General features: G+C 40.1%; 1 protein-coding gene across 1 annotated transcript in view; it reads left to right on the top strand.

Annotated features, from left to right (window-relative positions):
• Nucleotides 1-3,889: 3,889 nt before the first annotated feature.
• Nucleotides 3,890-27,696, top strand: part of LOC105466793 (MAGE family member D1) — a 105,936-nt gene continuing 82,129 nt past the window's right edge. The window contains exon 1 of the mRNA XM_011715881.2: nucleotides 3,890-3,965. The gene's annotated coding sequence lies outside the window, so the exon portion shown is untranslated. The remainder of the gene's footprint in view (nucleotides 3,966-27,696) is intronic.

Raw genomic sequence — 27,696 nt, 5'->3', positions numbered from 1 at the left:
GAAAAAAAAAAAAAAAGAAAAGAAAAGGAAGCGGGAGTGGTTATATTAATATCAGACAAATTATACTCCAGAGCAAAGGTAATTCCCAGGAATAAAGAAGGGCATTATATAGTAATGAAAAGGTTCCATTCACCAAGAAGACATAACCTTCCTACATGTGTATACACTAACAAAAGAGTTTCAAAATACGAGGAGACTTCAAAAAGTTTGTGGGAAAATATAATTAAAAGATAAAAATAAAAACTATAAACTTCATTTCTCAACATTAGCTCCATCAAGTTCAAAACACTTTTGTAAGCAATGATTCCAGCCGTCTAGTCCATATCTAAAGAACTGAAGGGCCTGGAAATTTAACCATGTTAACACAGGTTTTTTTCTTTTTTTTTTTTTTTTACATTATTAATCAAAGAAAAACAAGCACCTTTTTAAGATTTTTTAAGATTAAGAAACAAAAAGAAGACTGAAAGAGCCCAATCAGGACTACATGGTGGATGCCTAATGATTTCCCATCAAAACTCTCTCAAAATTGCTTTTGTTTGATTGGAGGACTGAACAGGAGCGCTGTTCACTTGAAGCTTTTCTGGGTGTTTTTCTGCTTAAGCTTTGGCTAACTTCCTCAGAACACTCTCATAACAAACAGATGTTATTTTTCTTTAGCTCTCCAGAAAGTGAACAAGCAAAATGCCTCAAGCATACCAAAAAACTGTTTCCTTGACCTTTGCTCTTGACCAGTCTACTTTTCCTTTGACTAGACCACTGCCACCTCTTTGTAGCCATTGCTGTGATTGTGCTTTGACTAGACCACTGCCACCTCTTTGTAGCCATTGCTGTGATTGTGCTTTGTCTTCAGGATCTTACCGGTAAAGCCACGTTTCATTTCCTGTTATAATTCTTCAAAGAAACACTTCAGAATCTTGATCCCACTTGTTTAAAATTTCCATTGAAAGCTCTCCTCTTTATCTGCTGCTGATCTGGGCACAACGGTTTTGGCACCCATTGAGTGGATAGCTTGCTCAACTTCATTTTTCAGTCAGAATTAAGTAAACGGAACCAGTTGAGATGTGTATGGTATTGGCTATTGTTTCTGCTGTTAATCATCAGTTCTCTTCAATTAGGGCACTAACAAGTTGAATCTCTTCCTCACAAATTGATGCGGATAGTCTGCTGCTGTGAGCTTCATTTTCAACATTGTCTCATCTCTTCTTTTTTTGAGACAGGGTCTCACTCTGTCACCTGACACCCTGGCACTGAACAGGGTGGAGTGCAGTTTTTGCGATTATGGCTCACTGCAGCCTTGACCTCCCTGGCTCAAGTGATCCTCCCGCCTCAGCCTCCTGTGTAGCTGGGCTTAGAGGTGCACACCAACACACCTGGCTAGTTTTAAAATTTTTTTGTAGCGGTGGCGTCTCGCTATGTTGCCTAGGCTAGTCTCAAACTTCTAGGCTCAAGCAATCTTCCCTCCTTGGCCTATCAAAGTGCTGGGATTATAGATGTGAGCCACCACACCAGGGCTTCATCCCTTCTTAAAACAGGTTATCCATTTGTAAACTGTTGATTTCTTTTTTTTTCTTTCTTTTGTTGTTGTTGTTGTTGTTGAGAGTCTTTCTCTGTTGCTCAGGCTGGAGTGCAGTGGCACAATCTTGGCTCACTGCACCTGTAATCCCAGCACTTTGGGAGGCCAAGTCAGGAAGATCACTTGAGGCTTGGGGTTTGAGAACAGCCTGGCCAATATGGTGAAACTCCATCTCTACTAAAACTACAAAAAATATATATAAATTGCTGATTACTTTGGGCATTGTCTCTGTAAACCTTTCATAAAACATCAATGATTTCACCATGCATCCACTCAGCTTCACCATAAATATGATGTTTTTGTTTCAGTCGTAGCAGAATTCATGTTGCTCTCACAGGGGCTCTGTTCAAACTGATGTCCTATCCTTCTTAACACTTCAAGCTAGATCCTGTTCAGACATGTTACAACGAATTAGTGAGCGTTTATTTTGGTGCACAAAATTTTTGAAATCCAGGCATAGCTTTTTTAATAATATGTATTTCCACCAACAGTTTGAAGACCCCTCATATATAAAGCAAAAACTCAGAGGCTGAAAGAGTAATTCACAAGACAAATTCACAAATATAATTAGGGATATCAACACTCCTCTCTCAATAATTAAGATAATATTTTACATAGCAGATAACCAAGGATACAGAATAACTGAATATTATCAATTATCCCTAGCTGATATTTATAGAGCATTTCACTCAACAACATGAGAATGCATTTTCACATTCTTTTCAAGTGTACATGGAACATACACCAAATTGACCATATCTTCAGTCATAAGACAAAATTTAACAAATGTAAAAGAACGGAAATCATATACTGTAAGTTTGCTGATCATAATGGAATTAAAAAAACAATAGTGGAAAATAACGGGAAAATCTCCAAATACTTGGAAATTAAACATGCGTTTCTAAAGAACCCATGGGTCAAAGAGGAAGTACAGGCTGGAGACAGTGGCTCATGCCGGTAATCCCAGCACTTTGAGAAGCTGAGGCAGGAGAATTGCTTGAGCCCAAGAGTTCAAGACCAGCCTAGGTAACAAAGCAAGACCCCGTCTCTACAAAAAATAAAAAAAGATTAGCTGGACATGGTGGTGCGCTTCTGTAGTCCAGCTACTCAAAAGACTGAGGCAGGAGGATCACTTGAGCTTAGGAGTTTGAGGTTATAGTGAACTATTATCATGCCACTGCACTCCAGCCTGGATAACAGAGTGAAATCCCGTCTAAAAAAAAAAAAGGAACTACAAAGGTGAATTAGAGATCATTTTGAACTAAATTAGAATCAATACACAAAAATATCAAAATACAAAATATAAAGATTGGTGGGATGCAGGTAAAGCAGTGCTTAGTGGGAAACGTGAGTCAAATTGTTGAAATAAATTGTAAAAATACCAGCAAAACTAAGGACCTTACTGCTAGTTTCCTTCTTTGCTCTGACCACATTTTGGTCATTTATTCATTTAACAAGCATTGATAAACACATATTTTATGCCAGGCTCTTAAGTGTTTAAATGCCATCTTTAGCTCTAGGCTGTGGGATCCTAGTATAATGTCTCTGGGTGTAGCATAGTATTTGGGACATGGTAGGTGTTCAGTAAATACTTGTGGAATGACTAAAAATAGCCACAAGAGATCGTCCCCTGTGGTGAGAATTGTGGTGCAGATTTGGGGGCCAGGAGAACTTTCTGGAGGTAGTGGCAATAAATAATTCAATTCTAAACTTGTTCTGAAGGTATTTAACCAGAGTACGGATTTTTATTATTGAAACATTTTTTTTCAGTTTTCATTTTCTTCTTTTTCTTGGGGAGTATGTAAAATAATGCAAGAGTGCTTTCTAAATAAGTCCACCTCTATTCTTTGGACATTGGAATATGGTATGTAACTCTGGATACGATTTCAAAGCAAAAATGATTTAGATTTAAGATGTTTTAAAAAAGCTTGAAATTGAAGTACACCGCTAATACAAATGAACTTTTTAAAAGTGGTGTGCCAGAAAACAGTAAATCAGTTTGGAAAATATGTAACTGTAGACGTCCAAGACAGAGAAAATGAGGCCTGAGTTAAGGGATTAAGATGAACGGAGATATTCCTAAGGCGAATCAACAAGGAGAGGTGGCGAATTGTACATGAAGGATTTGGCAGAGATACTGCAGTTCCTGGCACGACTAGAATTAGGATTTGTAAAAAGTTAGTGATTCTCTCTCCCAGCCGGTTTACATCACAATGTATGTGTTCATCTATTGAGGGAGTCAATGAGATAGAGCATTGCAGAGCTTGCTAGAGAGGCACAGGAAGTTGCCTGAAGTGAAGGAGGGGGTGGCGGCTGCAGAAGCTAAAGCTTCCGCCAAACAAAAGAGGACAGCACTTCCGGTCACGCCATCGTCGCTGCCTTCTTCGTCAAGGTGAGTGTAAAGAAGGGGACTTGGTAATTCTCACAAATAAATCCCCATACACTCCAGGGAAACCTCCTTTTGTGCCTCAACGTGGGGTGGAAAGGAGAATTCATCCCCGCGAACGTTGTATGATGGATGCTTCTGGCGCCGGTGGTTCTGATCTCACCGTCTCCTCCCTTCTCCTCAGGAGATGGGGAGCCCGCTCCTGCCCCACCTCCTGACTCTTGTGGTCCTTTTATCCGCTTGACTCCCGGTCATGCTTCACCTCTCCTCTTTATCCCGGATCCTCTTCTCTGATCTGAGCCAGGGTCATTCCCTCTACCACAGGTCACTTCTACCTCCTACCTCTCACCTCCGCCTTCTGCCCCCCATCCTTTTAACCTGCGACTCTTTGCAAGCCCTTTCCTACACTGCTTTACTCCCCCTGCTGGCCTTTGGTCTTTCCTATTCCCCTCCCGCAGAGACCAATAAATTACGTACTTTGCAACAGTAGGTGTGACTTCAAGGTCAAGGCTTTTTTTTTTTTTTTTTTTTGGTTCTTTTAAAGTATAAGCAAAGAAGCAGAAACCTTAGAGCCCTAAGAGACATAGGTACTTGTCCAAATTATGTTTTTTTATATTTTTAACTCAACAAAATTACACATCATTTAGATACTATTGCACAGATTTCAGTCTTCTACATATTGCATTTATTTTTTTCTGTTGCTATAGAATTGAATCCTCAAATTCTGGGGGGCAGACATAGTGGATTATACCTATAACCTGGTGTCAGCTTCAGCGTAAGCTTTCCTATCCCCTGTAAAACTTCTCTTAGTGGAGGAATCACAAATTTATTACTTTATATGAGTTGAGTTTATTATGCAGTTTCTTTTCTGGTCTCTGATAGCAACATTAAACAGCAAGCTGACATTTTTCAGACAAAGACTTTTTCTCAGAGCTTTGCAAGTATTACATAATCTATTTATTGCAATGTGAAATGTACTTTTACATTTGTGACCATGTCAAATTTATCTTGTGAGAACATTAGTTATTAAATAATAATCACAACTTATTATTGCCTTTACCAAATGATCATTAAATTGATGGTGAGAATCAGTGTTTTCCAGGCTCTATCAGGATCTAACGAGGAATTTAACCAAAGTTCTCTTTGAACAAGCAGTTGACTCCTTCCTGTGTGTTATGCTTGCCAAAATAAGGGGTGATTATCTTTTCTAGGCCATGTACAGTTTTTATTTAAGAATAAACAATGAGGCAGAGCTTTTGTGACACCAAAACACTTAGGAACTTTTCCAAAGAGTATTGCTGATGTCTCTTTATACTCTATTTAAATCATTATTAGACAGCATTTAAATGTTATCATACTTGTTTCAGCCCACTGTGCATCCATCCATTCATTCAATAATTTTTTATTCAATAATTTTTATTTGCCAGACAGTGTTCTCAGCACTAAGGATACAACAGTGGATAACAAAAACAAAGTCTTTTAAACTTTAGCTGGGGGACAGACAATAACTTAATATATAATCAATATATATTGGCAAGTGGCACTGGTGTTAAATGAACAAAACAAAAAGATATGAAGAAATTAAAAAAAAACAAAAAAAGATAAATATATAATAGGCTGTAATGTGGAGAGGCTCTGTTATTTTAGATAGGATGGGCAGGAAGGCTTCACTGGTAAGGTGATATTTGAGCAGGGACCTGAAGGAAGTGAGGGCACACAATATGCAGATATTAATGGGAAAACAAAATTTATGTCATAGTCTCTGCATTTGTTCACTCTGTTTCCTAACCCGCCCCCACTTTCCCATTCCCCTAGTGGTCAATTTTCTGCATAGTATTAATTCAATGCTCTGCATACTCAGATAACTTGATCCATTCACATAAATTTCTCATATTCTCTTCTTTCTGGCTAGCTTCTTGCTACCATTTAGGCGACTTGTCAGCCTCTCTAGTAAGACATATCACTGTCTCCATACCCACCTCATCGTCAGTTTGTTGATTGCTGGCGCATTGTGTGCTAACCCATGGCATATATGATTATCTCTTTCGCTGCTCTTATCACTATGTGTTCATAATATGTTGTCCATAAATATTTGGTATGGTAAAGTGAAATGAACTCAGTACTTGTTTATAACAGATAAAACTTTTAAATATGGTTTTCTCCCTAATGTTCAAAACCATTCTCTAAGGTCAGTATTATCATTGTCATTTTACTGATGATAAAACCAAGACTAGGAGGTATGTAGTAACTTGCTAAACTGTGGTACAGTTTATGGAGTTAAGGTTTTTCAGACACTCAGTCCTGGTCTGGTTCTCTCTGTCTCTGTTTCTTAATGAGAAATAGAAAATATACAGAATATTTTATTATTTTATAAAACAATCTTGGTATAGAAGTTATATTTTTTGTGCTTCTTTTACAACTTAGATCATATCAGGTGCTTGATATGATATTAAGCTCTGAGAGGCATGGATAATGCCTCTTTTTACCAGAATATTTTTAAATAAAAAATTAAGCAGAAGTTGAAAGAAGAGTACAATGAAAACTTTTATATTCTGGACCTAGATTCAACAACTGTTAACCTTTGCCATATTATCTCACTCTCTCTATTACTCATTCTCTTTCTCCATCCATCCATCCATCCATCCATCCATCCGTCCATCGATTTATCCATCCATCCATCTATTTCTTGATCTATTTTGGCTGAACCATTTGACACTTGCAGACATTATTTTAAGTAAATGTAAATACATGCAGAAAAGTGCACATTATCATAAGTGTATAGCTCAAAGCATTTTATTTACTTATTTATTTTTTTGACGGCGTCTTGCTCTGTCGCCCAGGCTGGAGTGCAGTGGTGAAATCTTGGCTCACTGCAACCTCCGCCTCCTGGGTTCCAACGATTCTCCTGCCTCAGGCTCCTGAGTAGCTGGGATTACAGGCGCGTGCCACCACGCCTGGCTGGTTTTTTTACTTTTAGTAGAGATGGGGTTTCACCATGTTGGCCAAGCTGGTCTTGAACTCCTGACCTCGTGGTCCACCCGTCTTGGCCTCCCAAAGTGCTGGGATTACAGGCATGAGCCACCGCACCCGGCCAGCTCAAAGCATTTTCACAAAGTGAACTCAGCTGTGTAACCAGCATCAAGATCGGGAAATTTTGAAAGACCCTAAATGTATTCCCTATTTGTTACTATTCCAAATTAATCACAATCCTGGCCTCTGTCACTGTGTAATAATAATTTTGTCTGTTTTTAAACTTTAAAAAGTAACACAGCTTGTGTTAATTTTTTGGCTTGAGGATTTGTTTCTGAGATTCATCCATGTCATTGAGTGTAGTAGTAATTACTCTATTTTCATTGCTATTCCATTGTATGAATTTACCACAGTGTAGTTACCCTTTTATTGTAGATGACATTTTTGTCGTTTCCATTTTCAGCTTGCAAATAGTATTGTGAACACTCTAGTACATGTCTTTTGGTGACATATTCACACATTTCTGTGGGACATATACCTAAGAGTAGAATAGCTGCATCACAGGTTATGTATATGATTAATTTTAGTAAATACTGCCAGCCAGCTTTCCAAGGTGATTGTACGAGAACACTCCAAACAGAATTTTTTTTTTTTTTTTTTTTTTTTTTGAGACTGAGTCTTGCTCTGTCACCCAGGCTGGAGTGCAGTGGCCGGATCTCAGCTCACTGCAAGCTCCGCCTCCCGGGTTTACGCCATTCTCCTGCCTCAGCCTCCCGAGTAGCTGGGACTACAGGCGCCCGCCACCTCGCCCGGCTATTTTTTTGTATTTTTTAGTAGAGACGGGGTTTCACCGTGTTAGCCGGGATCGTCTCTCGATCTCCTGACCTCGTGATCCGCCCATCTCGGCCTCCCAAAGTGCTGGGATTACAGGCTTGAGCCACCGCGCCCGGCCTTTTTTTTTTTTTTTGAGACAAAGTCTTGCTCTGTCACCCAGGCTGGAGTGCAGTGGCGTGATCTCAGCTCACTGCAACCTCCGCCTCCCGGGTTCAAGTGATTCTCCTGCCTCAGCCTCCCGAGTAGCTGGGATTACAGGTGACTGACACTGTGCTCAGCTAATTTTTTTTTTTTTTTTTTTTTGTAGAGATGGGGTTTCACCATGTTGACCAGGCTGGTCTCGAACTCCTGACCTCGTGATTCTCCAGCCTCCGCCTCCCAAAGTGCTGGGATTACAGGCCTGAGCCACTGCACCTGGCCAGAAATTTTTCAGAGTGGAAGTTGCTCTAGAATATGGCCAACACTTGTCTTTGTTTTGATAGCTATTCTAATGGTTATGAATGGTATCTCACTGTGGTTTTATTTCACATTTCTCTGATGATGGACCTTTCCATAAGTTTGTTAGTCTTTTGGATAATTTTTATGAAGTGCCTGTTCAAATCTTTTGACTACTTTTTCTCCTGGGCTAACTTTTTAAAATTGATTTATAGGAGCTCTTTCTATATTAAGGATGTAAATGCTTTGTCAGATATATGTATTACAAATCTCAGTGGCTTGTATCTTCAGTCTCTTCATGGTGTCTTGATGAACTGAATATCTGAATTCTAATATCATTCCCTTCATTATTTTTTTTTCATTTATGGTTAGTGCTCCTTTGTACTGATTAGGAAATCTTTATATTTCCCAAGGTACTGAAGGTATTTTCCTAGGCTGTGTTATTGTTTAACCTTTCATATTTATATTTATAATCTGCAATTGATTTTTGTGTATATTGTGAGTATGGGTATGTGTAAAGGCCCATTTTTTTTTGTTGTTGAAGTGGACATTCATTCAACCCCAAACCACTTGTTGAAAAGATCATTCTTTCCCTTTTGTAGTGCCATCGTATTCATTAACTCAAATATATAAATCACTAATTTGATTTAGTTCTGAATTCTGTTCAGTTGGGTTTGTCTATCCTTGTATGAATACCACTGTCTTAATTAATGTAACTTTACAACATACCTTATGTATGGTTATGTGAGTCTTAACACTTTTGTTCTTTTTCTTCAATAATGCCTTAGTTATTCCTGGTCTTTTTCCAAATACGTTTTAGAGCTAGTCAATTTCCACAAACATTCTTCTTGGCATTTTGATTGAGATACCATCTAACAGATCAGTTTAGGGAGCAGATATCATGACACATCACCCTTAAATATCTCAGTGTTCATCTCCTAATATTAGCATTACTTTGTAGTAATTAATCACCATTATCTCACTAAGGAAAATTAATGATTCCCTAATATTAACGAATACCTAATCTTTTCAAATTTGTAAGCTGGTATTTAAAACTATCATCCAACCTAGATTAATGTATTGTTAAGTTTTTGGGGATTTTATTGGTGCTATATTCTCTCCTTTGTTGAACTTGTGAATATTTATATATTTAGTACTTTTCAATCCATTGCAGTCATTATTTCTTCTGTTTTTCCAACTGTCCAATCATGGCAAGTGGGAGCCCATTCACATTCACATTGGCTTCTGGGTCTTTTCTCTTTTGTTACATACATTTTCAAATATATTCAAAGTAGAAAATAGTAAAATAGGCTGTGCACGGTGACTTACCCCTGTAATCCCAGCACTTTGGGAGGCCGAGGTGGGAGGACCACTTGAGCCCAGGAGTTTTAGACCAGCCTGGGCAACAAAGTGAGACCTCATCTCCACAAAAAATTTAAAATTTAGCTGGACATGGTGGCACGTGCCTGTAGTCCCAGCTACTTGGGAGGCTGAGGTGGGAGGATCACTTGAGCCAGAGAGTTTGAGGCTGAAGAGAGCTGTGATTGCACCAGTGCACTCCAGCCTGGGCGACAGAGTGAGACCCTGCCTTAGAAAAAAAAATGGTAAAGTAAACATGCATGTATCCATTCCCCAGCTTCAATAATTAACAACATTTTGCCAAAACTGGCAAGTTTTGTTTTATCTATTCTCACCCATTTTTTTCCACATCCCAGATATGTCATTACACAGGTAAATAACTCAGTATATATCCCTAATTCATAGGTGCATTAAGTAACCACTGCGTCATTATCATACTTAGTAAGATAAACAGTAATTCCTTTTTTCTTTTTTTTTGAGATGGAGTCTTGCTCTGTCACTCAGGCTGGAGTGCAATGGCGTGATCTTGGCTCACTGCAACCTCTGCCTCCCGGGTTCAAGAGATTCTCCTGCCTCAGCCTCCCAAGTAGCTGGGATTACAGGCGTGCACCACCATGCCTGGCTAATTTTGTATTTTTTGTAGAGACGGAGTTTCTCCATGTTAGTCAGGCTGGTCTCAAACTCCGGACTCAAGTGGTCTGCCCACCTGATCCTCCCAAAGTACTGGGATTACAGGCCTGAGCCACCACGCCCAGCGTATTTTTTTTTTTTTTTTTTTTTGAGACGGAGTCTCGCTCTGTCGCCCGGGCTGGAGTGCAGTGGCCGGATCTCAGCTCACTGCAAGCTCCGCCTCCCGGGTTTACGCCATTCTCTTGCCTCAGCCTCCCGAGTAGCTGTGACCACCTCGCCCGGCTAGTTTTTTGTATTTTTTCAGTAGAGACGGGGTTTCGCCGTGTTAGCCAGGATGGTCTCGATCTCCTGACCTCGTGATCTGCCCGTCTCGGCCTCCCAAAGTGCTGGGATTACAGGCTTGAGCCACCGCGCGCGACTTTTTTTTTTTTTTTTTTTTTTTGAGACAGAGTCTTGCTCCGTCACCCAGGTTGGAGTGCAGTGGCGCGATCTTGGCTCACTGCAACCTGCGCCTCCCGGGTTCAAGCGATTCTCCTGCTTCAGCCTCCAGAGTAGCTGGGATTACAGGCGTGTGCCACAACGCCCATTTCATTTTTTTGTTATTTTTAGTAGAGACAGGGTTTCACCATGTTGGTCAGGCTGGTCTCAAACTTCTGACCTTTTGATCTGCCCGTCTTGGCCTCCCAAAGTGCTGGGATTACAGGCGTGAGTCACCGCCCCTGGCCCCTAAATTTTTTCTTTTTTATAGAGAGATGGGCTCTCGAATATGTTGCCCATGCTGGTCTCGAGCTCCTGGCCTTGAGGAGTCTTTCCGCTTCAGACTTCCAAAGTGCTGGGATTACAGGCATGAGCCACTGTTTCTGGTAATTGCCTTAAAGTTATAGTTATACAGTAGCTTTGTTAAGTCAGTATCCAAACAAGGACCGTTTATTGCCAATGGATGTTTTTCTCTTAAGTCTTAGCCCTTGCATAGTCCCCTTTTTATTTTTTATTTTTTATTTTTTTTTTTTTGAGACGGAGTCTCGCTCTGCCTCCCAGGCTGGAGTGCAGTGGCCGGATCTCAGCTCACTGCAAGCTCCGCCTCCCGGGTTCACGCCATTCTCCTGCCTCAGCCTCCGGAGTAGCTGGGACTACAGGCGCCAGCCACGGCGCCCGGCTAGTTTTTTGTATTTTTTAGTAGAGACGGGGTTTCACCGTGTTAGCCAGGATGGTCTCGATCTCCTGACCTCGTGATCCGCCCATCTCGGCCTCCCACAGTGCTGGGATTACAGGCTTGAGCCACCGCGCCCGGCCCCCTTTTTATTTTATTATTGTTTTTTTTGAGACGGAGTCTAGCTCTGTCGCCCAGGCTAGAGTGCAGTGGCGCGATCTCTGCTCACTGCAAGCTCCGCCTCCAGGATTCATGCCATTCTCCTGCCTCAGGCTCCTGAGTAGCTGGGATTACAGGTGCCTGCCACCACTCCCGGCTAATTTTTTGTATTTTTGGTAGAGACGGGGTTTCACCGTGTTAGCCAGGATGGTCTCGATCTCCCGACCTTGTGATCCGCCTGCCTCGGCCTCCCAGAGTGCTGGGATTACAGGTGTGAGCCACCGCGCCCGGCCCCTTGGTGTCCTTTTTAAAAGATAGTTGATTAATTCAAGAAACTACATCATTAGTTCTATAGACTGTCTCATTATCTGGATTTAGGTGATTGCTTCCTTGAGGTGGCATTTATTTTGTTTTCTCATCTTCGTGTTTCCTGTTTACTGGCATTTAGAGCTAGGGGCTTGATTAGATTCAATTTTGATTATTTTTTAAGAGAAAGACTCATTTTAGGCAGTGCTGTTTACTTTCTATTGTATTTTATCATGTCTAATTTTTTAATTGATGCAGGGATTGATTTGTCATTTCAGGGTATCGTCAGGCTGATCTCTCCATTGTAGCTTTTCCTACCAACCTTTCTTCTATTGGTTTTAGCAGCCATTGATGATAATTGCTTAGATTCATTATTTCTGTAGAGGTTGAAAAATGGTGATATTTAATTCTTTCAATCTTTCTGCATTATTAACTGGAATTACTTTATAAAGAATACTTTTTCCTTATCAGCTATTTTTTGTCCTGAAGTATATTTTGTAATAATCAAGATAGGTGCTGCTGCCGCTGCTGCTTTTTTCATTTATCAGTGTTCATAGTAATGAGTTGGTTTCTTAGCAACCACCACTGTTTTCTTTAATATCATTAGGAATTCATGGATTTTTACGTAGTTCAAGTTTATCCACCCATTGTGGTCATTTTTTTAATACTTAAACAGTGTCATCTTATAAATTAGGAACCCCTTCTGTTTAACTTCTATGTTTTTTTCACATTATCTCATTAGTCCTTGTTGGCGTCCTTGCTTTTTGGCGTAAGCTATTTTAGGCTTATCATGTACACTCCCTGCCCCACCCTTGGAATTAGCAATTTTACAAGGAACCATGTAATTTTTCAGTGAACCTTGGTATTTAGAAACTAAGATGGGAATACTCAAGGGATTATTATTTTAAAAGTCATGCTACCTGATCTTTTGTTGTGCTCTTTTCCCAGCTATTGTGAATGCATTTGAATGACTCTTGCAGCATTTTATTGAAAATTCGCTAAACATGGCTTTCATTTGTTTATGTAGTCATTCATCCAGCAAAAATTTATAGAATGCTTACTATCATGTATCTGGTCTTATGCTGGGCACAGGGAATATGAGGTTAAACTTGACTGGTCTCCTGTCCTTGAAGAAGACTCATTCTAGCGTGGATATGAGCAAATAGGCAGTGTCTAAAGAGCAGTGAACAATACTGTGTTCATACTCTTCAGACATTGAGCATACTCTGGGCATAGGCAAATGGGGTGACAGGCTGTAGGAGCACAGAGAAGACATCCCAAAATGCTTTGGAAAGGGGAGATAATGCTTGATACTGGATGAGTAAATAAGGTATGAAGGTAGAAGAGTAATGAAGAGTGTTCAGTCAGCAAACTGGAAGAGGTAGGGGGGATCTTGATATAGTCAAGGAAAGGCATATATGTAGTTGATTATGATGGGAACATAATTGTGTTAAGTTTTTCAGTTTTCAGAAGATTGACAAAATAGTCTGTTTACCGCAGACATGAAGATGTCAAATGTTGTATGTATGTGTTGTTGATTTTTATTTTAAATCTAATAATGAAACAATCCAAATTCTAATTAAAATTAGTATTTAATGTACTTCTTGGACTTGACCATATTTTTTAGTTATTTCATTAATATTAAAGCATAGTTACAGTTAGGAGATGCCTATTTCATGTTTTAGTTCACTGCTTCTTTATTTTTTACTATAATTTTGCTTTATATGTGTTAAGAATCTGAATTTTCAAGATATGACATTAAAAATAGTGGCATATTTATTGTGGCTCTTCATCTCCCTTCACCCTTTGGCTGCTATTTGTGTCAACCTATTTAAGACCATAATTACAGCCCCTTACATACTCACAAGGCAAAGTTGTTCCAGAAAACATGTCATCTCTCTTTATTACAAATTGGACATTATACTATACCTGTTACATTTTACAGCATGTTGCACCTGAGGCTATCCATCTGGCAGATATTGCATGAATAGTATGTTAAACACAGGTTTCTGATTTACTGGAGTGCTATGGTTTACCAGTTGGGAATTTTGGGACCATGAGTGTGGGAGAATCACTAGGCTTAGGAGGGAACCACAACTCATATGTGGCCAGGAGGTGAGGCGGTATTCTATAAATCATTGAAGAATGTGGGGAAGCTTATTTTTTAAGAAGGGGGATTCTAGAGGTCACAAAGAAAAGATTCCAGGTGGCAAGGAGAGCAGTGAAACAGTAGATTAAAGGGGAAGTTGGAGTAGATTACTACTTTTCATTCTCTCTATTTGTTTTCTTTATTATGAGAATAATATGTTCCCAGAGTCCTGAAAGGCAAGAAGTGTGAGTGAACAAGCAGGGAGTCAGAGAAGGTGAGAAAGGAAAACATACACTGTCTGAGAATGTCAGATGTGATGGGAGAGCAGTGGGGGGAAGATAGATTGCAAGCCTTAGGATGGATTGATAAGTCTTAGAAAAGACAGGTAATTAATTAATTAGTCAATTAATTAAAAACATACTGATGACTAACTGGATAATGAGAGCACGTAATTGACTTAAACATGTTTTCAACTGAGTGCGGTAGACATAGACATTGCAACAGCACTGCTATGCTAGAGGAGAGACCAAGGTGTGGTGCTGGCAGTAGAGACATAGAGGAAGGTCCTCTAACCTATCTTAAGGGCTCAGAGAAGGCTTCCTAGAAGAGACCACGTTAAGAACTGAATTTTGACCAAAAAAAGCTGTAAGTGGGACCAGAGAGCAAGTGGCCATTGGTCATTTAGACCATGTAAAGTAGCTGACTGGGTATGCCATTTAGCCTTGAGCTTGAAAGTACCTAAAGTAATGGGCAATTTAGAGGTTACTCTGTAGTCTAGTAAAGCTAAGGAAAAGGGGCAAATAGAAAGGAATAGTTTTATAAATGGTTAAATTTATGCTATAATATGTATCACTTTAGTTAGCCCTCATAGAAGAGCAACCTCTTCCATTTTACCCAGTATGCCATGAAATGATTGTATATGTTGTGACATGAACAAATATAAGCATGTACTTGGATATTGAAGATGCATTGTGTTCCCTGTATCAAGGAATTTTCATAAGTTATCTTGAATCGTGCCAACAACCCTGTGCGGGGTGGAAACTGACTGCAAGATGAAGTGACACATACAACAGTCTGTTAGAGGCTGAACTGAGATTAAAACTCAGGTTTACATGTCTTCGTAACCTATGCCAATCCTACTCTTGCACAGGTAACTCTATTCTTTTAAGTAAAGGTATAATTTAAAATGACTTCCATCTTATCACTTTGCAGGACTGTTCAATTAATGAGTTTCAGCAGTCAGTATCCTGAATTTTGTAGCAGTCAGTATCCTGGCCATCATTTTGAAACATGACCATTTTCCAAATCCCCATCCTTTAAATTTGTTTTCTTCTAGTATGGGGCCAGGCATGTGAAATTATGTTCAGATCACAATTCTTTGCACCACCTTTCCAGAAAAAAAAAAAAAAAAAATCACATCCTTTTTAGCCAAATCCCTCTTTCTTGTCAAAGAGATGTCCCTTAGTGTGCTTAGTGTTATCATAACAGAATACCTGAGGCTGGGTGGTTTATTTCAAAAAAGATGTTTATTTAGCTCATGGTTATGCAGGCTGGGTTCTAGGGACATGGTGTTGGCATCTGCTCAGCTTCTGGTGAGGGCTTTTGTGCTGCATCATAACATGGGGAAGGTCAAAGGGGGACATGGACTTAGGCAAAGGGACAAAACCTGAGGGACACCCTGGTCTTATAACAACCCACTCTCACAGAAACTAATTGCGCAAGAACTCATTCACTTTTGTGGGAATGGCACCAAGCCATTCATGAGGGATCCGCCACCATGACCCAAACACTTCCCACTAGGCCCCACCTCCAACACTGTCACATTGGGATTAAGTTTCAGCATGAGTTTTGGTGAAGACAACTGTATCCAAACAATAGCAGCCCTTTTCTTGCCTTTTGCCTACCTTCCTAGGGGGAAGATACAGAACATACTTAACTCTTGGAGAGTTTTGGGTTCCCACCCCAAATCCCCGCTTCCTTTCCATTTAGGATTTCCAGGCTTCAGATGGCTGTTATCTTCTAGTTGAGGCCTGAATATATAGACTGACTCTGAGATCTTTAGGAAACTAAGGAGATTTAGGGCTGCAGTTGCCTTAGTGATTATTTTGATTGACATCAGCTGTGCCCCAAACAAGATACTGGATATTTAGATGAGTCAGACAAAGACCTGCCCTCAAAGACCTCTCAGTTTAGTGTGAAGGAGGAACATGTAAACAACAGTTATACAGATAAATAGCATTATATTGTGGAAGCACAAAGGAGTGTGATCTAACTGCAGTGTGCAGGTAGTGGGAAGTCTTCTGGGTGGAGATAGCATCTGTGCAAGATATTGAAAGATGGTATGAGTTAATAGAAGAAGAAGGTGAAGAGTGGTAAGAGAGGTAGGCAGTGGGTAAGGTCATGGAGGGTCTTTTTTATGCTAATAGGCTGGAACTCAATGGAGAGAGGGTTAAATGGGGGAATGTCATGATCTGGTTATCATTCTAGAAAGGTCACTGAATTAGAACTGAAAGTTCCGTTCCCATTGAGCAAGGTAATGTATTCTATATGTTTGAAAGTGCTGTGGTTTGCTGTTACTACAAATTGGCCCCCAGTTTTATTTTTACTATAGGCCGTGTTTAACACCATATTACATGCTTTGAGAATACTGTCTCTGGTTCTAACACAAGCACATAAATTAGGTAATACCGTTTCTGCTTCATAGATAAATAATTAGTATTCCAGAGAAATCAAGGGTGATATAATAAAGATAATTTTGAGTTAGGCATAGAGCTGTGATTTTCCAAGTTTTGCTCCTCCAGCCTTTCCAGAAACAAGGGAAACAAAGTGGTCAGGTTTCTGGGTTCTCTGCTTGTGCCTCAACAAGAATTACTCTGTTATATAGCTTATTCAACGTGCCCTTGGGTAAGGTTTTGTTTAGAAAAACAGGCACTGCATCTTTGAAAATTGATTCCAATGGAAAGATGCTATACTTCAAGGTATTGGGTATAAAGAAAAGACAGACAAAAATAATATTAATTTGATTGAATGAGGAAGATGTAGATGGCTACATATGGAAGCAAAGGAGGAATTTAGGATGTTGCTATTTTTGTTTCTGGCTTGGGTTACTCAGAAGATATGGTGCCATTGAAGAAGGGACAGGGAGGTCATACCCACTTTCATGTGTTTGTGGGATAACCACACAGATGTGTCTGATTGGCAGTTAGACATATTGTTTGGAGTTTAAGAGAGGGATCTGGGGTGAAGATAAACACTAGCTATTTAGTGAGATAGAAAAGATAGTTGAAACTACAGGGGTGAATGAGATTGCTTAGAGCAGTATGGTCCTACAGAAATAGAATGTAAGCCATATACGTAATTTTCTTTCTTTCTTTTTTTTTTTTTTTTTTTGAGACGGAGTCTCCCTCTGTCGCCCAGGCTGGAGTGCAATAGCATGATCTGGCTCACTGCAACCTCCGCTTCCCAGGTTCAGGCAATTCTCTGCCTCATCCTCCTGAGTAGCTGCGATTACAGGCACCTGCCACCATGCCTGGCTAATTTTTGTATTTTTAGTAGATATGGGGTTTCACCATCTTGGCCAGTCTGGTCTTGAACTCCGGACCTCGTGATCCAACCGCCTCGGCCTCCCAAAATGCTGGGATTACAGGCGTGAGCTACCGCGCCCAGCCCACATACGTAATTTTTAAAATAAACTTTATTTTAGATTTACAATAATATTATTAAGATAGTGCAGATAGTTCCTCTATACTCCATATTCAGTTTCTGCTGTTATTGACATATTAAATTACTAATGTACATTTGTCACAACTAATGAACCAATATTTATATGTTGTTATCAACAAAAGTCCATACTTTATTCAGATTTCCTTATTTAAAAAATTTGGGGCCCTGCCCTCCTTAGCCGTCCTGGGTGCCACATGGCTACTTAAGACTCAGGATGACTGGAGAAGACATGAGGGAGGGTACCTGTGTCATAGTTTCAAAATTCTTTTTCAGTAATTTAAAATCTTAAAGTCATGTTAATATTTAATTAAGTAATCATAAAATGCCCGAGTCATTTAAGATAAAATACTAAACATTAATTATTAAGCATATATTTATAAGTTGATATACTTTGGCACCTTATTTTTAAATGGTATAGAAAAGCTAAATGTATTTAGATTTGTTAATGAACAAAAATTTGAGGCCGGGAGCAGTGGCTCATACCTGTAATCCCAGCACTTTGGGAGGCCAAGGCAAAAGGATTACTTGAGCCAGGAGTTTGAGCCCAGCTTGTGCAACATAGAGAGACCCTGTCTCTACAAAAAAGAAAAAGAATTAGCTGGGTATGGTGGCACACACCTGTGGTCTCAGCTACTCGGAAGGCTGAGTTGTGAGAATCGCTTGAGCCTGGGAGGTCAAGGCTGCAGTGAGCCGTAATTGTGACACTGCCCTCCAGCCTGGGCAAAAGCAAGACCCTATCCCCCACCAAAAAAAAAAAAAAAAAAAGAAAAAGAAAAGCAAGATATGTTTTTGGTGAGGAAAGAAAGGCATAAAAATGTGTGTTTATTAAATAATTTGTCTAGTTTAGCAGTTGCTTAAAGATAGTTTCAAATTAAATGAATAAAAAGAGATGTAGATAAAACTAAATACAATATAAAAAAATTGAAAAGAAAATAAAAAAATTTCCAGGATATTACAGTATATTTACATTTAGTCATCATATTTCCCTAGGATACCCTTGGTTATGCCAAGTTCTCAGGCTTTCCTTGTTTTTGATGACCTTCACAGTTCTGAGGAGTATTGGTCAGATTGTAGAATGTCCCTCAGTTTGAGTTTGTCTGATATTTTTATCATGATTAGACTAGCATATGGGTTTTTGTTTTGTTTTTTAAAGGGCACAGATATAAAGTACTATTCTTATTACATAACACTGAGGACATCCTGTGAACATGACTTATCCATGATGAGATGAATCTTGAGCACTGGGCTGGGGTAGTGTTTGCCAGGTGATTCCACTGTAAAATCACTTTTTTTTCACCTTCCCATTCTGTACTCTTTGCAGGGAAGCCACTATGTGCAGTCCAAACTTAAGGGATGGGTATGATGCATCTCCTTTTGGGGGAGGAGGGCAGTAGCTAGATAAATTGTTTGGAATTTTTCTCTACATGGGATTTGACTTCTGTCCTCCATTTACATATCCAGTCATTTATCCATATCAATATTGACCCATGAATATTTATTTTGTACTTTGGGTTATAGTCCAGTACTACATTATTTATTTTGTTGCTCAAATTGTTCCAGCTTTGGGCAGGTCACGGTGGCTCACGCCTGTAGTCCCAACATTTTGGGAGGCCAAGGCAGGTGGATCACTTGAGGTCAGGAGTTTGAGACTAGCCTGGCCAACATGGCAAAACCCCGTCTCTACTAAAAATACAAAAAGTAGCCGGGTGTGGTGGCTCATGCCTGTAATCCCAGCTACCCAGGTGTCTGAGGCAGGAGAATTGCTTGAACCCAGGAGGCGAAGGCGTCAATGAGCCAAGATCACACCACTGCACTCCAGCCTGGGCTACAGAGCAAGACTCTGTCTCAAAGAAAGAAAAAAAAATTGCTCCAGCTTTGGTTATTGCGGCAATTTTAGATTCACTCTTGTGTCTCTTGACGTACCCCCATCGTTTTGTTTTTTGAGTTACTTCCTTATTTTCTGGAACACAAGATACACCACGCTCCTATTGTATATTCCATGCCCAGCCCTAGAATTAGCCATTTCTCCAAGAGCCCTGATTTCTTTTATTAGAGTATGGTGTTACACACAAAGATTCAGGTGTTGGGTGTACTCATTGCTATCAGTGTGCCAGTGCTTCTAGGCCTCTCAGCAGACAGAGTTAGGAAATATGTGTACTAATCATGTATACACATATATTTATAAATGTATATGTATATTCCATCTTTATCTTAAGCTGAGACTCTGATTCTAATCCAGTACCATGAACATAGTTTATTCTAGCCTTCCCCACTTTCTTATCTGTAACCCCTCATTCCAGTGAGAAACCTTACTCCCACCACTCACCATCCATTTACTTATTTGTTCAATCCCAGTATGCATGTATAGCAGTTTCAGAATTATTAATTAATACTCCATGAAAAACAACATTACCAACTATAGTGTAGCACTTGTGTAGTTTCTTTTGTCTTTATTCTTACAGTCTCTACTCATTTCCAAAGTTACCTAGTGTGGCATCTTTCCTTTCTACCATCTTTAGGGAGGTTCTATCATACATCTGTAATTCAGTTAAAATTTTTGTCACCATATGCATTCCAGCCCATTATCCCATGCCCTCCTATTTGATGTTTGAAAAATTTACATATATTAAGGTTCACTCCTTGTGCTGTAAGGTTCTGTGGGTTTTGACAAACGGATAACATCACGTACCACTACAGTGTCATACAGAATAATTTCACCAACCTAAAAAGTATACTCTGTACTTCATCTGGACAACCCTACTTCCCTCATGAAATCTTTGGCAACTAGTGATCCTTTTGCTCTATGATTTTGTTTTTGAGCAATGTTACATAAATGGAATCGTGCAGTATGTCTTCTTTTCAGACTATCTTTTTTACTTAAAATATACATTTAAGATTCACTGGTGGCCGGGCGCGGTGGCTCATGCCTGTGATCCCAGCACTTTGGGAGGCCAAGGCGGGCGGATCACGAGGTCAGGAGATCGAGACCATCTTGGCTAACATGGTGAAATCCCGTCTCTACTAAAAAATACAAAAACAAATTAGCCGGGCGTGGTGCCGGGCACCTGTAGTCCCAGCTATTTGGGAGGCTGAGGCAGGCGAATGGCGTGAACCTGGGAGGCGGAGCTTGCAGTGAGCCGAGATGGTGCCACTGCACTCCAGCCTGGGCGACAGAGCAAGACTCTGTCTCAAAAGAAAAAAAAAAAAGATTCACTCGTGTTGCTACATGGGTTAACAGCTCATTACATTTTAACACTCTTTTGTGTTGTATTAAATTTCTATATGTTTATGCCCAACGAATAATTTTATAGATATTGTTTTATGCCATTGACTTTTAAACATTTTAAGAGAAGAAATATTTGTTATTCTGTTATTATATTTATCTTCATAGTTGCCCTTACCATTGCTACTTGTTTTTTGTGTGGATTCATAGCACATTCTGGACTCATTTCTTTTCAGTCTAAATAACTTCTTTTAGTATTTCTTGCAAGGCGGGTCTGGTAACAACAAATTCCTCCCATTTTTGTTTACCTGGTAATATGTTTTTTTTGTTTGTTTTTGTTTTTTTTGAGACCGAGTCTCGCTCTGTTGCCCAGGCTGGAGTGCAGTGGTGCAATCTCAGCTCACTGCAATCTCTGCTTCCCAGGTTCAACCAATTCTCATGCCTCAGCCTCCCGAGTAGCTGGGATTACAGACACCCACCACCATGCCCGACTAATTTTTGTATTTTTAGTAGAGATGGGATTTCACCATGTTGGCCAGGCTGGTCTCGAACTCCTGACCTCAAATGATCTGCCCACCTCAGCCTCCCAAAGTGCTGGGATTACAGGTGTGAGCCACTGCACCTGGCCTATCTGGTAATATTTTTTATTCTGCCATGCTTTCTTCTTTTCTGTTAGTAATTCTACTTTTTAATTAATATATAATGCACAAAAAATAAAAATGGACATTTTAAGGTATAAAATTGAGTGATTTTAAAAGTATATTTACAAGGTTGTGCATCCATCACCACTATCTAATTCCTGAACATTTTCATCACCCCTAAAGGAAATCCCATACCCATTAGTAGTCACCCCCAGTCCCCATTCTCCCAGCCCATGGCAACCACTAATATACTCTCTGTCTCTCTGAATTTCCCTATTCTGAACATTTCATATAATTAGAGCCTTGCAATACGTGGCCTTTTGTGTCTTGCTTCTTCCACTTAGCATGGTGTTTTCAAAGTTTATCCGTATTGTAGCATGTCTCAGTATTTCCATTCCTTTTTATGGCTGAAAGATATTCCATTGTATGACTATACCACCTTTTATGTATTCATTCATCAGATTGTAGATGGACAGATGAGTTGTTTCTACTTTTTGGCTATTATGAATAATGCTGCTATGAATTTTGGTATACATTTTTGTGGAAACATACGTTCTCATTTCTCTGGGGTATATGCCTAGGAGTGAAATTGATAGTAACTCTATATTTAACTCTTTGAAGAACTGCCAAACTGTTTTCCAAAATGGCTCTACCACTTAAATTCCCACCAGGAATGTATAAGGGTTCCAGTTTCTCCACATCCTTGCTAACACTTGCTCTTTTCCTCTTTTTAATTATAACCTTCTCAGTGAGTATATATAATAAAGAATCTCACTTAATTTTTAAAATATTTAACTGCTGACATCTTTTTTTTTTTTTTTTTTTTGAGACGGACTTTTGCTCTTGTTGCCCAGGCTGGAGTGCAATGGTGCCATCTCGGCTCACCACAGCCTCCACCTCCCGGGTTCAAGCGATTCGCCTGCCTTAGCCTCCTGAGTAGCTGGGATTACAGGCATGTGCCACCACGCCTGGCAAATTTTGTATTTTTAGTAGAGACGGGGTTTCTCCATGTTGGTCAGGCTGGTCTTGAACTCCCGACCTCAGGTGATCCACCCGCCTCTGCCTCCCAAAGTGCTGGGATTACAGGTGTGAGCCACCACGTTCTGCCAACTGCTGACATCTTTTAAGCCTTACCTCTCCCTCTTCATTTTCTGCTCCACAACTGGGCAAGTTGATTAGAAAGTATGAGTGCTTCCTCCTTTGGAGCTAGCAAGAGATTCAAATCATTAAATGTCTTCCTGAATGAAAGAACCCTCACTCCTGCCTCATCCTTTAACCACAGTAAAAACTCAAGTTAGTTTCCTTTCCTTGCTTTTTCTAACCTGCTTAGGAGACTTGCCTTGCTGTCCCCAGAAATGCATCATTTATGTAAGTAAGTAGTAAACATTTTCATACCCTCTTTGTGTGTGAGGTGTTATCAATCTGAATATTGGAATCAAAATTAGGGTGGGGTCCCTCCTTCTTCTGCAGCATGGCAAGAACAATTGGTGGCACAGTGAGCTTGGTGCTCAGATAATGACAGCCATCATGGGGGCATGGGAATATCTTTCCTTGATTACTTTGGCTCACTAACTGGTTCTGATGGCAAGCATAAACATTGAGCCTGCAAGGCTAGCTAGGTTTTTTAGTTGTGCTGTGCTGTGTTGTATTGTTGACTCCTTATAGATTTAGCTAACTTGGAAGTTTAGATAATTTAATTAACATTTAGGAACAGTATGGGATTCTTAAAGTAGCCCTGGATCATGTGTCTGATTCAGCCTAGACCTATTTGTGTGTCTTAACGTAAAGCTGTGACTGACGCTAGGCTCAGGAGGACAACCTTGTCTATGACTAGTTGGTTTTGTGTCTCAGTTAGGCTCTGACCCTGACAGCTGACTGCCCATTGGGTGGTCGCTCTTGAGAGCAGTCATCAGGAAGTGAAAAAAAGAGAGAGAAAAGAGAAAAGAAACAGCTATTATGTGGCTTGCTGGGGTCTGGACTCCTAAGCACAAATGACTCACTAGGACCCTTAAATACCTCCGTTGTTATTGCTGTTGCTGCAGCTGCCGCCGCCGCCGCCGCTGCCACTGCCGCCACCACCACCTGTGCTTCTGTTGCAACAAAGATCCTGATTTTCAGGATTATAGGGAAAAACATCAGTGGCACCCCTGTAGCACGGAGAAAGGGGTAATTCAAACCCATAAAGCTCCTAGTCCTTTAGTCTTACGTGACCACCGTTGCCTTTGGGGAGGCCCCTTACAATGACAGTGCTGATTTGAGACTTTCTGCAGGAAGATATTTATAAATATGAGCAGGGTAGGGACCCCCCAGAAATATATCCAGTAACAACAGCAACAAAAAAAGGAAGTACAGTCATCTACAGCATTATGATGTTTTGGTCAATAACAGATCACATATGAGGATGGTGGTCTCATAAGACTATAACGGAGCCGAAAAATTCCTGTCACCTAGTGATATCATAGCTATTGTAACATTATAGTGCAACGCATTACTCACGTATTTATGGTGATGTTACTGTAAAGAAGCCTGTAGTACCAGTTGTGTAAAACTAGAACAAGTACCATTATATATGGTACATAACACTTGATAATGATAAAAAAAACAGCTAGGCGTGGTGGCTCACACCTGTAATCCCAGCACTTTGAGAGGCCAAGGTGAGCAGATCACTTGAGGTCAGGAGTTTGAGACCAGTCTGGCCAACAGAGTTAAAACCTCTCTCTTAAAAAAAAAAAAAAAAAAAAAAAAATTAGCTGGGTGTGGTGACACACGGCTATAGTCCCAGGTACTCTGGAGGCTGAGGCATGAGAATCGCTTGCATCTGGGGGGCAGAGCTTGCAGTGAGCCAAGATTGTGCCACCGCACCCCAGCCTGGGTAACAGAGCGAGACCCTGTCTCAAAAAAAAGATGAAAAACAACCATGTTTATTTATTTACTATACCATAATTTTTATCGGTATTTTAGAATGTAGTCTTTCTACTTATTAAAAAAAAAAGTTAACTGTAAAAGAGCCACAGGCAGGTCCTTCAGGAGGTATTCCAGAAGAAGGCATTGTTATGGAGATGACGGGTCCATGTGTGTTATTGCCCCTGAAGAACTTCTGGTGGGACAAGATGTGGAGGTGGAAGACAGTGATATTGGCGATCCTGACTCTGTATAGGGCTAGGCTAATTTGTATGTATCTTAGTTTTTAAGAAAAAAGTTTAATAAAAAGAAAAGTTTTAAAACAAGCTTATAGAATAATAATATAAAGAAAGAAAATATTTCTGTATAGCTGTACAGTTTTTTATTTTATTTTATTTTTTTAGATGGAGTTTCGCTTTTGTTGCCCAAGTTGGAGTGAAATGGTGCAATCTCGGCTCACTGCAACCTCCACCTCCCGGGTTCAAGCGATTCTCCTGCCTCAGCCTCCGGAGTTCTGGGATTACAGGCGTGCGCCACCACGCTTGGCTAATTTTGTACTTTTAGTGGTGATGGGGTTTCTCCATGTTGGTCAGGCTGGTCTCGAATTCCTGACCTCAGGTGATCCACGCATCTTGGCCTCCCAAAGTGCTGGGATTACAGATGTGAGCCACTGTGCCCGGCCCTGTGTTTGTATTTTAAAAACTAAGCTTTACTACAAAAGAGTCAAAAAGCTTTACAAAATTTTAAAAAGTTTATTAAGTAAAAAGTTGTAGTAAGCTAAGTTTAATTTATTATTGAAAGAAATGTTTAAAAAATGATTTTAGTGTAGCCTAAGTGTACTAAAGTGTACATTAGTGTACAGTAATGTCCTAAGCCTTCACATTCACTCACCACTCATTCACTGACCCACCCAGAACAACTTCCAGTCCTGCAAGCTTTATTCATGGTAAGTGCCTAATAACAAGTGTACTGTATTTCATCTTTTTTTTTTTTGAGATGGAGTTTCACTCTTGTTGCCCAGGCTGGAATGCAATGGTGCGATCTTTGCTCACTGCAACCTCCTCCTCCTGGGTTCAAGTGATTTCTCCTGCCTCACCTTCCCGAGTAGCTGGGATTACAGATGCCTGCTACCATGCCCGGGTAATTTTTGTATTTTTAATAGAGTGAGGTTTCGCCATGTTGGCCAGGCTGGTCTCGAACACTTGCCCTCAAGTGATCTGCCCGCCTGGGCCTCCCAAAGTGCTGGGATTACAAGCGTGAGCCACCGCGCCTGGCCGTATTTTTGTATTCTATACCATATTTTTACTGTACCTTTTCTATGTTTAGGTAGGTTTAGATACACAGATACAGAAATACACAGATACACAAATTGTGTTAAAATTGTCTATAGTATTCAGTACAGTAACATGCTGTACTGGTGTGTAGTCTAGGAGCAATAGTCCATACCATATAACACAGGTGTGTAGTAGCGTATACCATCTAGGTTTGTGTAAGTATACTCTGTGATGTTCACACAACGGTGATGAAATCAGCTAATGACACATGGCATTTCTCAGAATGTATCTCCATTGCTAAGTGACACATGATTGTAAAAGAAAGAAAGAAAAAAAAACAGCTATGAGAGGATGAGGAAACAGAAACGGAGATCCACAATTTGACGCAATTAGAATCCAGAATTTATGGAAAAATTTTACTAAAAGAGCAAAAAGATAAAAGGGTGCCGATTGGTGTTGAAATGCAGTGGGTGGCAAAACTTCATGACCTTAATTAATACTGGGGCTTAACTTGGTTGTATGTCAGGATCCCAGTATATTTAATCAAGGTGCCTCCTGTAATCTAAGGGGAGTTCCTGAACAGGAAAGAGATAAGCAAGTATACCTCACATTAACTATCAGAAATATTGCCTTGCCTGAATTCCTCACATTTGTACCATTCATTGCCTTAAAATATCCCATAGTGGGTATGAGCACTCTGATCCAATGATAAAATTTAAGTTAGAGATAAAATTTAATGATAAAATTAAGTATTTAGCACATGTGAATCCATTTGACAACGTGAGATCCCTAGGACTATACCCCAGTTCAAATAGGTTAATACAGCCCACTATAAATTAGAATAAGTCTATAAATACGGAAACCCATGATACAAAGCCTATTTGGTAAAAGGGTGATTATCCCCGTGTCTTCTCCATTAACAACCCAATTTGGCCTGTTCTTAAACTTCAAATGAATAGAACCCAATGGATTACCATAATGCTAATGTTGTGGTCCCGCACATTAAGGTCCCCATAGCCAATATTGTTGACATTACTGATTCCATCCAGTCTGTGACTGGTAAATATTTTGCTATTATAGATTTGGTTAATATGTTCTGTTCACTGCCTGTTTCAACAGCCTTTCAGTCTCAGTTTGCGTTCATCTCTGAAGGGACACAATAAACATTTACCTGACTACTCATGGGATACCTCCACAGCTTTGCCATTGTACACTATCTTTGCTGGCAAGATCTTAACCATACCGAGCTTTTTCTAGGTGTACAGGTGTGACATTACATTGATGACGTCCTTCCCTGAGGAGATTCATTTGACACACTCATTCCGGAAATGCAGATACTCACAAAATTGCTCATAAAATGGGATGGCCATTGTGCCACACGTAGTACAAGGTCCTACCACTTTTCAATACCTACACATTATTTGCTAAACTGAAGACCATTTTGTCTCTGACACTGTCAGAAAAGCAGCTATTGGCCCTGTCAGCTCCCACAACTTCTTTTAGGCTCATTTGTGTTCTGGAGACAAAACATTCCTGTTTTATAAATTTTATTGAAGCCCATTTACGCTATTTCTTACGTATCAGTTCATCTTGAATGGGGATCCCCTCCAACAAAAGACTCTAGAACCTGTCAAAATTGCAATATGACACTAACGCCAATTAAGTCACTAACGACAATATCATTAGAGACCCCAGATGCACTTCACCATAGAGGTTTTAGCAACTTCCTCATTTCTCCTGGATTCTCTGGATCATCCATCATTCCCATAAGTTGCCAAGGGTTTCTGATGCAAGAAACTCATCCTTGGACTTGTTCTGTACACCATTAGAGTGACAATTGCTAGCTGCATAGCGGGCTGTCTTAGAAATAGAGACTATCACAATCCCTCAGCCTGTGACCCTCGATATCCAGCTGCCTATTGTGCCTTGGGTCATGGAAGCCATGGCACTGCAAGCTGGGCATGGCTACTGAGGCCTCTTTGCCACAAGATGGAGAAAAACCTGGGTCTTCTGTCATATACCACTTGGAGGAAGGGGTAGCCT

This window comes from Macaca nemestrina, chromosome X, assembly GCF_043159975.1.
Source record: "Macaca nemestrina isolate mMacNem1 chromosome X, mMacNem.hap1, whole genome shotgun sequence".
Classification (NCBI taxonomy): domain Eukaryota; kingdom Metazoa; phylum Chordata; class Mammalia; order Primates; family Cercopithecidae; genus Macaca; species Macaca nemestrina.
Note: the sequence above shows the minus strand (reverse complement) of the source record. Positions and strands in the feature narration are given on the sequence as shown.